Here is a 13,991-nt window from a genome sequence, read left to right on the forward strand (position 1 = left end):
TCTTTGTCAGATCTGAGGAAAGGAACTCTGACTCTCAAAAACTCATACCTTGAAAATCTTGTTGGTCTCTGAGTTGCTACTGGACTTGAATGTAGCTTGTTCATTTAAGTAAATTATACTGAATCCATAGCCAACATTCCAAATGGGCATGTAAAATGCCTGACAGTTGGCAAACATAGTTGTGTGGACAATATTTGCTGAGAGCTCGGTTAGGCATGGATGATACAACCCTTGTTTTTCTGCAGGGCAAAACAGATACACACAATTCAGTGAGATTGTTTGCACACTGGCAAAGCAACATGTGTTTTCCAGTACTGTGAGCCTAGCTATATACTTGTTAGAAACAAGTACATATCACCCTGTGTCAACCACATTGTGTTCCCAATGCCCAGACTTATTAGGACCAGTGTGGTTAGAGTGTTATACTAGGATCTAGGAAATCCACATTCAAATACTCACTTTGCCATGAAAGCATGATGGGTGACATTGGGTCACCTCCACCCTTGCAGACTAACCTACCTCACAGGGTTATTGTGAGGATACAGTGACAAGACTAACAAAAGCTACTTTGAGTCCCCCATGGAGAAACGAAGTATAAATGAAGTAAGTAAACTTAGCTGGGAATATTCTCTGGGAAAAATTACATTTTAAGGAATTTGATGTAGAATTAATTTGGGATAATGCTTCACTCAGCCAAGTCTATAACATGCATTTGGGTATTTGCAGACCAGGAGGGAAAGCATAGAAAAGGGAATTCTACTAGTTCATGACATGGCCAGCCAATCTCGTCTCTAGAAGCGCAACAGTTATAAGTTTATTTTACATTCCACACTTCTTTCCTCAGATGTAGAGAAACCCGGACGTTGTCCAGTGCCTCCTGGAAGATGCAGGATGATCGACCCTCCTAATTATTGCAATTATGACTTCGACTGTGCAGGGCCATTGAAGTGTTGTCAAGCAATATGTGGTAGAGATTGCGTCTATCCAGGTATTATGCCCCAAATAACTAATATATTACCTTGAAGTGGGGAAGTTGTTGCCCTTGAGGCTAGTGGTTGTCATAGCTTGGAGATCACGTGGCTATTCTTACAAGAATAGAAAATCAGAAAATGAGAAGTGATGTTCCTTCTGACCCAGGGAAGTCAAGAAGACCCAAAGTCTGGGAGAAAATAACAGCATAATTCTTTCTTATGGAATGCAAATCATGACAGAAACTCGTGGGATTTGTTATGGCTTGCATGGGAACAATCAAGAATAAAATCTCTTAGCAAAATCAAAAGTCTCTGCCCTTCCTCTATGATGAATACTAATAAACAGAGACATTATGAATCTGGTAATAAGCCATCTAAATTGTTGACTAGGACTCTTCAGAAAGGAAGAATTACTAATTTGCATTTTTTGCCACAAGCACAAACTATGATTTTGCATGCCATTGCTCAATCCAATTTGGAAGGTTTGAAATGATATGTAAATTCAGATCACCACAAAGATATTTGAATCCAGGAAAGAAAAATGCATACCATTATGAGCAATATGATCAAAGGTGCATACCTTCACAGTAACATGATCATTTTGTCAGAACTTGGCAAGTCTTCAAGCTAAGCAGGGTTGGATGTGAGACCACTGAGGGAGACAGGGGCTGGAAATGGCAAACCACATCTGCTCATCTCTTGATTTGCAAACTCCCTGAAGTTACCAGAAGATGGGTTATAGCTGTTGTTTCTTCAGAGGAAGCAGCTTATCCCAGGTGGAGTAAAAGAAAGGAGTATCTTAATGCTTCCTTGCCTTGCCCCTTCCTTTATAATAGGGTATTCATTAGTATTCATTGTGAATACATATTACATTGAAGCTCAAGATGGCTGCTGATCTGGTGCCACACAGCCACAACTCTGATGCATAATCTAAATAGTCTAATTGCAACAGATTGACACATAGCTAACAAAGACCTTAGAGTTCAAAGGTACTTCCTTAAATCACCTGTTCTGCAGAAGACCAGGTGCCTAATTTGGGTTTTCCAGGCTGTGTGGCTGTGGTCCGGTAGTTTTCACCTGCATCTAGACCAGGTGTGCTTATCTCTGTAGCTAATGGTTTTGCGGTAGAAGCAGCCTAGGGGTATATTGAAGACATTATAAATTCATACAAAACTGCGGAAACTTAAGTATAAGTTAACTTTTATGTTTAAATTAAAGCTATTTGATTTATAAAGTAAATTTAATAAAGGATGCTTATAGTTGATAGTTTATGTTGTGTTTCCTGTCAGATGCTTTTTCTTGGTCCTTTTGATTGTTGTGAGTTTCAGTATTTCAAGATTCTTCCTACCCCCACTCGGAATCTTTTATCCTTTCACCTTACCCATGTCTCTTCTCATTTATTAAATAGTCTTAGGGCTGTTGTTTTTTAATTGAAGCCATGATGTTTCTTTTTGTAATTTACTTTACAACTGTTGTGAAAGAGTGTTGTGGGACTTACTCGAGCCACAATTGAGGCCTTGGGGAGGCGGGTCCATTCTCCTACACTGACTGAATGGCCTCTGTGGGCTAAGCAGTGTATAGATCAGGGGTGGCCAACCTATGGCAACCCAGATGTTCATGGACTATAATTCCCATCAGCCCCTATTGGCCATGCTGGCAGGGGCTGATGGGAGTTGTAGTCCATGAACATCTGGGGTGCCATAGGTTGGCCATCACTGGTATAGATGGACCAACACAGGCTTTTGAAGCTGAGGGAAGTGGGGTCAGGAAGTTCATGGCCTTATATGGCCATGTGAGGCAATTGCAGACTCTCTTTGGCTCCTACCCCAAAAACCATCTATCCCACCCACCTTTCATTGCATGATTTGAATTGCATTTTAATTCTGCTATGGATGCTTGCTTTGTAATGGTGTTCATTTATTTCTTGTCACAGCTTGGTGGGTTGTACATGGATACAGATTCTTTTGGGGGAGGCCAAGCCAGCAAGCATGCTTCCCATTAGTGAGGGTCCCCCTAAGGGGTCTTGGGGGTAGGGAGGACCTTGAGGCCAGATGCCCAGGCATTGGGCGGCCGATGGGCTCACACCCCCAGGCAGCAAGGGAAGATCCATCTAGTAGCCAGCGCCCAAATGGCTCCCATCAAGTTACTGCTCCAATTTCCTCAGCATCTGGGCTGGGGAAAGGTGTGGTATGTGTTCAGCAGGTGTGCTGCCCAGAGGCCAGGATCCACTCCTAATTCCGCACCTCTGCTTCCTGGGCCAATAATCAATAAAAACCAGGCAGACTGTGGGCAATATTTATACCACAAATATGTTGTTCAGTGTGTTTATTCACGAGCCAGCAACTCCCATCCTCCCCTCAGCTAGCAAATGATTTGGGCATTCTGACTGCACAGAAAGATACAAATTTAGCAAACAAACCAATGAACAAAAAGTTAGTAATTTTACAACAAATGCCAATACCAATTTATTCCCAAACCGGAAAAGTAAATGTTAAGTGTTCGATTTATTCTTAAACCTTGTCAAAAGCTACCCTTCAGTAGACAGCTTTAACAGCCCATTTATTCCCAACCAGACTCAAAGGGGCTTACAAACTCCTTGCCCTTCCCCCCTCACAACAAACACCCTGTGAAGTGGGTGGGGCTGAGAGAGCTGTGAAGAACTGTGACTAGCCCAAGGTCACCCAGTTGGCGTGTGTTGGAGTGCACAGGATAATCTGAATTCCCCAGATAAACCTCCACAGCTCAAGTGGCAGAGCGGGGAATCAAACCCGGTTCCTCCAGATTACAGTACACCTGCTCTTAACCACTATGCCACTGAAAAGATTGTATGCTTCCATTATCATGGGCAGAACTTTAGTTCTGCAATGGCTCATACCTGACGCAGCCTGTGACATCATTCTAGGCATTGTTCGTCTTTGCTAGGGCTCTTCACAAACAAACTGGACTTTTGAGTCTACCCATAATTTGGGATACCTTTAATCATCAGTAACATGCATTTGTGTGGTGCTATACAGACTTGGAACATGGGGGAATATTTAATCCAGCTACTACTTTATTGTGCTGATGCTCTTGGAGGTCTTTTGGCCCTCAGATCTTCACAAAAGATGTCATAAGCTAAAGTCAACAAAGGTGTCAAAGAAGAGAAGGAGAAGTTTTATCATCCACTGTCCACATCAAACACTGCAGAATGGGGACAATGTGCTGGAATTTTGCAAGTGTCTGTCACAACTCAGACATGAAAGGGTTAACTGTGTGTATGTGAATTAGTTACTGAAGTCACAGTTTTATGGCTAGTTTATTGATTAAGCTATTGGTCAGCCAGTGGTCACGTAGTCAGAAGTTATACAGTTAAGTATGTTCCTTTGTTAGAGACACCAAGATGCAGACACCATTAAGGAGTCACTACAAGTCAAGAACCATGATGCTGTGAGACAGAGTGTAGCTGCCCTGTGAGACCACCTGGCAGAACCATGTAACTAAGTTTAGTGCTATAATTGAAAGGTGTTCTTATTTTTTCTCCATGTAACTCTCCCTAAATAGTTAGTAAACTCATTTATATAATCAGCAACTGTGTCTTGGTATCTTTGAATTTGGTATTTTTAATTGGTATCTGTTAATATTATATGCCAACACAATGTCCACCCCCAAATCATTATTTGTGAAAGAAGCATTACTAATAACATTTTCTCCCTCTTTCATTTAGTATAAAATCTTGCTTCACTGGGAGATGCTCACCACAAGCAAAAAGTATCGAACGCTAAATTAATCACCCAAGGGCGTTCTTGCGAATGGAATCACCAGCCAAGGAGCCACAGTTTCAGAAGTCTTCATTGAACGGGATCTTCAGCAGTAACGGGTCCAGTCTCAACACCAGGAGGAAGTATACAGTGACTAAGGGGGGCAGTTAGTAGCTATTGCTTGGCCTTCATCTGAAAAGGGGGAATGATAAACACTCTATTCCACACATTAGCTATTAATGCAACTTTTGGGTTATTGCTTTCCTGAGGGACTATGCTGCATAAAATCTAACCATAATACATAATCCTATCATGTTCTTGTAAAAAAAACACCTCAACAAACAAACAAAACCTTACACATCTTATTGGGTTCCTACTGAAATGCTTATAATTTATTTTTTTTGCAGAATGCTTGCAAATTTTTTGCAGAAAAAATTCTATGCCTCCAAAAGTTATTTTTAATCTGACACCATTAAGGAAATCAGCAGCTTAGAATAGTGTTTCTGCAAGCCATAACAGGAATACAGCTTAGCTTTCATTCATGTAACACTTCCGCAACTTTGGGTAATGAAAGTTTTTAAATGGAGGAGTCAGGTAACTTAATTCTCTTTGAATTCTATACTCTGAACTTTCCAAATGCAATAAACTATTTTATGCAGAAGTTGTGAAGCCCTGTTTATTAACTTTGGTAATGTAACTAATCTGAATGAAACTTCTTCCAAATTTCAGATTTGACCTGACTAGATAGTTCCATGATATTTTCACTCTGCTTTCAGCTTTCATTTCCCTGCACAAGATGTAATATTTAAGACTAGCACTAAATTAAAATAAAATGGGCTCAAGAAGAGGGGAGGGAGGGGGAACCCCCCCCCTTCCTCCTCCTCCCTCTTCCCTCCAGGAGAGCAGCTCATATTATTTGGGGTGGGAGAGGCTCCTGGGGTGGGGGAAGGTGGGCAGGGATGGGATGAAATGTGTCACCCATTGACTTGGGGTTCCTTGTTGGACATTCCATCCCTTAGACAATTATGTATAAGGGTTTCATTTCATAGCACTGGGGGAGTGGGGAGGTATGGAGTGGCAGGGCAGAGAATAACTTGACATATATGGTAAGTACATTAACCAACTAGAACACTTAACCAGAGGTGGGATCCAACCAGTTCTCACCACATCTCTAGAAGTGGTTACTAATTTTTTTATGAGTGCCGAGAAGGGGTTACTAAAGCAACCTCCCTGCCCAATAAGGACTGGAGGTGCCTGTGTGCGGCGGCACCACTGTTTGAATCCCACCCCCATCGGAACCTGTTATTAAAATTTTTGGATCCCACCACTGCACTTAACCCATATTCCCACCAAACAGCATCATCCTTGATTGGGCAAAATACTGTGCACCAATCATCTTGCTGGATCACTGATTCACGGAAAGTTCTCATCTATATATATAAAAAGCTAACCGTCCGTTTGTTGGTGACGGTCTAACTCAGAAACGGTTGGACAGATCACCCCCAAATTTTCACACGGCGTCCCTTCCCTTGGCGAGCAGGTAATGCGCCCTTCGCCGGGCTCAGGGAACACACCTGCGTCACGTGAAACTCCAAAAACGGGGCTAGAACTTGGTGCGCATGCGCCAGCCCGTCTGTGTGACATGAAGGAGACATTGAACAAAGCCAAACGGCCCCCGCCGGAGGAAGGCGCGAGCAGCTGGCCACTAGGAGGAACCGCAACGCCCGCCATCAGGAGAAGCACAGGCCCAGCCGATGGGCCCCACTCCCGAGCTCGCTGGAGGCAGAGGCAGAGGCGGGAGTGGGTGGAAGAAAGAACTGAATGTTCCTGTGCCCCCGGCCTGTTCCTCATGCTGACCCGTATGTGTGCATTACAACAAGCGGTGGACACGTCCAGAAGGCTGCCGCCAGAGGAACACGCGAGTGCGGGGGTGGTGGGAGCAGGCGAGACAGCTGCCGTCGGGAAACGCACAGGGCTGGCCAATTGGGCCCAGTCCTGGCCCAGAGCTGACTGCAGCCAAGGGGGGGGGGCTGAAAAACCTAACAGGTCATGTGCCCCCTGCCCTGTCCCTCTCGATGCCCCTGCTCTCCTTGAGCTACAGGAGATAGTGAAAACGCCCAGCCGCCCTGCACTGGAGGAAAGTGCCAGTGGAGGCCCGCCAGGAGGAAGCTGCCCTGTGGCCCCCCTTCTAATCTGAGCCACAGCAACACGTGGCCGGGGCCCCGCTAGTCTATATATATATAAAGCTAACCATCTGTTGGTTGGTGACTCCCTAACACCAAAACTGCTGGACGGATTGCCCCCAAATTTTCACATGACATCCCTCCTTGTTGCGGGCAGGTAATCAGACCTTCAAATCACCAAAAGTCCATACCTGAGCCAGGTAAAAGGTCTTTTTCCTGGCACACCAGGCCATGAAGCTGTTTGTGTTTAACTGTCACCCTTAGAATGTTCGTGCAGCCTGTCTGTGGCCTGAGGGCTTAGAATGTTCGCACAGATGGGCAGAGTTGAGCAATGAAAACAGCAAATAGGTAACACTGTTAGGTAATATGAGTGGAAGTGAAACACATACACATTTTGCTGTGTGAGACGTCAGGTGGGGTTCCCCCACACACACACATGCAGGTAACTTTCACTCTCTGTGCCTCACCCACTACTACCACACAACACACACATACTCTCATCCACATCTGGCTCATCCTCACACACCTCACTCTGCCCTCCCTAACATCCAACCACCACTTACCCACTTCCTCACCCATATTCGCCAGAGCTCTCTTTTACTGAAAGCAAGCTGGAGTTTGTCTTTTTCTTCTAAGAAAATCTGTGGGGTGGGGGCGAACCAACACTACTGCTTCTGCTTCTTTTGCACGTGGCCCTTTAAAAACCCAGGGAGCTGGCCTCAATCTGAGCACCTCACCACCCTGCCTCTGCTGCCTGACTGGGATAGCCTCCTTGCCCCAGTTCTGCCTTACCGAAGCCAGGACTGTGCATGTCAACCAGCCTCATGGACAGCAAGATTCGCACTCTGGACAGTTCCGTTGTGGAATGGAAAGGGTTACCTTATACTAAAAACCAAGACAGCACCATATAATAATGTGAATTGAAAAGGGAAAGAGGGATTCCATTTGACCACCCCAAAAGAAGAAGAAGAAGAGGAAGAGGAGGAGGAGGAGGAGGAGGAGGAGGAGGAGGAAGAGGAAAAGTGTAGTAGTGCACTGCCGACCCAGCAGTGCCGTAGTAGAACGTTGGGACGCCAACGGACCTGCGGTCTTGCCGGTCGCATCGCACCCCCACTCCTCATCCCCCCATGAGTCACGGGTCGTGAACTGTCTGGCTCAATCACCGGGCGCGGGGACAATGGTCTTGCCCCCAGGTGAGGATTGAGCTCAGGCAGCGTGCACGCTCTTCTCCCGCCGCGTAGCCAGATGAGAACATGCTTCACCTGATGATCTCCAGAGCCTCCCGCTCTCGGAACTCCCCAGTCCTCCCTCCTACGCTCGGATAGAGTAACAATAAAGGTGCCAGGAACCGCAGACGGAGACTTCGCTAGGAGTGCGGACCTCGTCTCCGCTGCTGGCGATCTCCACCAGATGTTATCTCCGCGTCTAGCTCGTTTCTTACGGCTGACCCGGTCGGAAGACTACAAGCTGGTGCCGAAACCCGGAATCCTCGAGACCTCCACCCTGCTCACCCGTCGCCTGGGGAAGGGCAGCGATACCAAGTCCGCTGGATCGGCGCATCCAGGGACCACCGTTGACTATCGCTTCGTCCTCTGGATCGGCAGATCCAGAGACATCGCCCTAGACACTCTCTCGTCTCGACGGAACACCGGTGAGTATGGGAGCTTGCAAAAGCAGGGCTTATGACAAGCACGCTGGCGAACTGAAAGCGTTAGCTTAAATGCGTGGGGTCCCGTAGAAGAGAGGGAGCTTCTGCGCCAAATTGGTTGAGGAGATTGAAGCTCAGTGTCCATGGTACCCAGAGGGGACATTGAATCTTGGGACTGGGGAAAACATCGGCACTCTTCGCAGAGCCTCGCCGATGTCGCTGCTACTGACGTGGAGACAATGTTTTGTCGCCATCAGCCTGCAGACCCTACGGCTCCCTTGCTGTAGAGCCGCCCTCCTTTCGATCTTTTCACCTTCAATTTGACCCGAATTTTCTCATCCACTAAATTGGACGCCTGTCCTCCTTCTGCCCCTTCAACCTTCACCCATTTCAAGCTCTCATGAAACTCAGCCGCCCCTCCCCTTCCTCCACCTTCATTTTCCGGAAGCCACTGCACCTCCGCCAAGCATGCAGTAATGCGGCAGGTTTCAAAACTCTCGCAGAACGTGATATACGATCTGCAGAAGAAAGAAACCCTGACGGAAGACGATGCCGAGATTCTCGCATTGTGCCCCATCCACTTCACAGATACCGAGGAGGATGGCATAGTTGGCCGGGTTGTCGAGTACCGCCCCTGAGCTATAATATCCTTACCGAGCTCCATAGCTGTCGCGGGGGCGTGGAGTCACCCCAGCCCCTACATTGAGAGGCATGCTGGAAGCCATCGCAAGGAACCACCTAATGGTTCCAGATGACTGAAAACCACCTTCGCGTACTCCTGAGCCCTGCACAATTTGTGGTCTGGGAAAAGTGAGTTCCGCCAGCAATGCTTCAACAGAGCAGCCACCTCTGCCGGCATACACGCCGCTCAGCTTCTGACCGGCGCTTTTGCAATCCCAACGATCAGATTGTACTGCCTGAGGCCTGCCACGGTCGCCTCTGAGATGCCTATAAGGCATTTGTCAAAGTCCCCAATGCCGGCCTTCAACCCAGAGTTTCTCTCCATCCGGCAGAAACCCCAAGAGGCCCTATGCTGAATTTGTGAACAGGCTCCAGGAAGCGCTCAAGAGGCAGGTAGATAGCGAGGAGGCCCAAGCAGGCTCCTCATAAAGCCTACGCCAAGGAGAGGCAGCTTCCATGGAGTGCCTTGGGGCAATCCGCGGGCCTAGGCAAAATCCTGAACTGGCCGACATGCTTAAGGCTTGCCAGGACATTGGATCCTCCAGCCCACCAAGCTAGCCTCCTGCGCGCCAGCCTCTCCCACCGGGCGGGAGACAGTCTCAGGATGACTGCTTTAACTCGCGGCAGACCCGACACTTCCGAAGGGAGTGCAGGCAGCTGGCCAGAGGCCTACAACCCCGATGGAGGAGGGTCCTCCCCAGGAGGAGAAGGCCACCAAAACCCGGGTGCCCACGTTGCCAGGGGCTTCCACTGGAAAACGACTGCCGACCAGGCTCCCGCCGAGGCGTCTCCCCAGCCCAGGACCAAGGAGGGAGAGTACTAGAGCAGACTCCAAGCGCCAAGGCCCTGCCAAAGCCACCCCTCTCGTGGCATCTCCGGCTGCATGCACCGGCCATCTCCTTTAAGTTCCCCACGAGGTTCTTGTCGCCTAACCCAGTATGACGAGCCCATCCCTACCGGGACAATTGGGCTGAATTGCTGCCAAAGAGCCTCCGCCCAGCTGAACAGGGACTGTTCGCCGCCCCAGTGATACGACTCTCCACGCACTAAGGACCCATCCACCTCCAGGTCTGGACAAACATCCCACAGGGCTGCCGCCGGAGCCAGCTGGCGCTCAGCTGATTCTCTTGCCCCATCGCTGCCAGCTGCGACCCAATAAAGGCTACGAGCCCCAGCAGCCAACATGGGCAACCTACACCACCGTCGCCCAGCCCGGTGGAGACGCTTATCGGGAGCTCCCACGTCCATATCTGGAGCTCGCCATAGAAGGATGTAAGTTCCAAGGGCCTGGTGGACACCGGCGCTGATGTTACCGGGCCATCAGAGCAGCCGAGTGGCCCGACCAGTGGCCGACCGAGGCTTGCCCGCACATCTGGGGGGGGGTGGGGGAGACAAGCCAGCGAGGAGCGGAGACATCCGCCCGCTCACGGTCAACAGCCCAGGACTTGAGCTGCAGCTCACAGTCCGCCCATCGCTCTAGACATCCATGTCAATCTGGGGAAGAGACCTCATGAGTCAGGTTAAAGCGACTCTGGTCTGGGATGGGTAAAGCCGTCCGCGGATCATTGATTCCAATCGTGCCTTCCAGTTGCCTCCTAATTTCCACAGGAAATCTGTTTCCCTCTCCCCTCCCCTTTTCCTTCTGTTTTCGACCAGGCAGGCGGAGGGCCAATTGGCTGACTGGCCCTCCCTGGATTAAAATCTGGGCCCGTCCTGATACCGCAGCACTGCCAGGACAGGCCCCAGGTTAAGGGGGAAGTGGTGATGGCATTATAGCACTATCATCACTTCTAAGATGCTTGGCCGAGTGGTTTCGGCGGGCGGCATCTCCCAAAGATAATTCGATCACAAAATTTAGCACCATCCAGCTTCCTGCATTAGCCACCAAGGTCACGGTAAGTGCAACTCCCTTGCAAAGAAACCCCCCCCCTTCCTTTCTCCCTTGTGTGTACAAGGAATTTGCCTCTATTGCCTGATTGCTTCATTCCCGGATGCACTCCATCCCCAAAGGTGCTTCAAAGCCCCTTTGTGTTGCTGATTAAGTATGCATACCCACAATCCCCCAGGACTGCATGCATTTCCCTCCCCTCCGAGGCACCGGACCCTGCGCCTTGGCGCACCTGATGACGCTCACAGAAGCCAATTCCCACCAGGGTCGCCACCTCCTGCCCTCCCTGTCAAACAACTAAAGAAAGAGGAGTGTAGGCCCCAGAGGAGGGTTGCATTAAAAGCAACCTTCACAGGCTGCAAAACAAGCCTTCTTCCTTGCCATATTAAATCTAAACACTAACTCGATCCCAATCTCCCGCCATCCGCTTAGAACTGAGCTTGGCGGGACTCCGGTAACCTGGGAAAGGGGTGTGTTTCAGTTCCTCTTCCTACAGGTTCCCGTGGACTCCGATTAGCCATGACAGGCCAGCCCATGGAATGGCCAGGAGGAAACCAACCCCATCCGGAGATGGAACGATCTCTAGAGGATCCCTTGGCGGTCAGCAGGAACGCGCCCGTCGCCAACGCCAAAGACCCTAATGACCTTGGGAGACGTCAAGAGGCTGACCACCAGCCAGGCCCTAGCTGCTGCTTCAGCAAGACCACCCGAGGCCGAGGAACCTCTGTGTGCAGCTCTCTTTGCGATCATCACCACCAAGTCTGCCTCCACAATACTTTGCCTCCTCTGCTGCCTCCTGCCGATGGCGATCGGCCCACCCCTGGCAAGCTTTCACCAGACCAACCTCTGGCAGCCGTTTGCCGCCGCTGCCCCCGTTTCATCCTCCTACCTGGGCCCGTACCTAGGAGCCGGGAGCCTGCTGAGCTCCTGCCTGCTCCCGCCTGCAAGCACCCGGAGACTTCCTGGCGGAGTCTGGCTGAGCCCCTTCATGAATGCCTCATCCATCAGATATTCTATGAGCCGACTGGGGACCCGCTGCCCAAACCCTCCCGGCTGGCGCTCTTTCCCTTGTCACCAAGGCGGTGCTAACCACGAAGTCCAACACCTGCGCCGCATCACCGGCGCGGCAGGCGGGGAACCGACCGGGCCCGATTCGTCGGCTCGGCCAGTTGGAACTGCACACACATGGAGGACATTCCCCGTGTTCGAAACATCCTGCTCCCCAGGGCTGGTTCTGGACCTGCGGGGAGAGGGCGTTAACTACATCCCGCCCGACTCCCTGCGGAACTCTTTGCTGCCTCAGCCGCCTCACCATTGTCCCTACCCCAGGCTTCCACCGGGGAGCCCGGGGCCCTTACGCCGCCGCTCCATGCCTGCTCTTTCGACCCCTCCTGTCGAGGCGGCCAGCTGTCGCCCTCTCGGCGGAGTTGCGTCTCCCTCGCCAACCTCCCTAGTGGGGGTCCCTGGACTCGCTTCCTACAATGCTAAGACTATTGGCCCGGCTGGCCTGTGCCCTTCATGAAGTCCATCAACTCTACCTCCACGCTCTGGATGCCCTGGCCTCCGAGGCAACAGGAACCTGGATCAGCGACCCTAGACAATCGTGCCGCTATTGATTATTTGTTGTTGTTACATCACCAAGGTTGTGAGAATGTACATAATATGTGTTGTTTTAATCTTTCTGATAATTCCCAGTTGATCCACATGAAAGTGCGTGAGCTGCAAGAAGTTGTATCTAATCTGAAGTATGATGTTTTGCCCCATTGGTGGTCAGCCCTCTGGAGCTGGCTGCGGGGAGCATGGTTGCGTGCTATTGTACCGCTCTGCATCGGTTTAATTGTGTGCCTTGTTATCGGATCTTGTTTGGATTCAATGCGTGTCTAATATTGCCTGTAACGTGTGTAAGAAACCCTAGCATTTCCCTTACCCACTTAACCAAGTTCTAATGTTGCACAAGCAGCTTGGCCAACTTGATAGCCAACGGGCGGAGGAGACAAAGCGCCCCTTTAAATCCGCCCTTAAGCGTTTCGCCCGTTTTCTAAAATGTAAAAGGAGGAGATGTAGTAGTGCACTGCCCGACTCCAGCAGTGCCGTGGTAGAACGTTGGGGCGCTAACGGACCTGCGGCCTGCGATTGCCCGCCATACCCTCCCTCATCCCCATGAGTCACGGGTGCGTGAACTGTCTGGCTCAATCACCGGGCATAGGGACAATGGTCTTGCCCCCCAGGTGAGGATTAGGCTCCAGGCAGCGTGCGCTCTCTCCGCCGCGTAGCCAGATGAGATCATGCATCACCTGATGATCTCCCCGACCTCCCGGCTCGCTCGGAACTCCCCAGTCCTCCCTCTACCGCCCCGATAGAGTAACAATAAAAGGTGCCAGGAACCGGCAGACGGGAGACTCGCTAGGAACACGGACCTCCGGTCTCCCGCTGCTGGCGATCTCCACCAGATGTTATCTCCGCGTCTCGTCTCGTTCTTACGCTGACCGCGTGGGTCGACTACAGAAAAGGAGGAGGAGTTTGGATTTATATCCCCCCTTTCTCTCCTGTAGGATACTCAAAGGGGTTTACAACCTCCTTGCCCTTCACCCCTCACAACAAACACCCTGTGAGGTGGGTGGGGCTGAGAGAGTTCAGAAGAACTGTGACTATCCCAAGGTCACACAGGTGGTGTGTGTGGGAGTGCACAGGCTAATCTGAATTCCCCAGATAAGCCTCCACAACTCAAGCTGCAGAGCTGGAAATCAAACCCAGTTCCTCCAGATCAGAGTGCACCTGCTCTTAGTCACTATGCCACTGTTGCTCCCAAAAGGCTATGCTGGGGATCATTAGACCTTCATGGACATCTGTGTGGGTTGTGGACTGTGATGAGAAGGACAATTG

This window comes from Sphaerodactylus townsendi, linkage group LG05, assembly GCF_021028975.2.
Source record: "Sphaerodactylus townsendi isolate TG3544 linkage group LG05, MPM_Stown_v2.3, whole genome shotgun sequence".
NCBI lineage: Eukaryota > Metazoa > Chordata > Lepidosauria > Squamata > Sphaerodactylidae > Sphaerodactylus > Sphaerodactylus townsendi.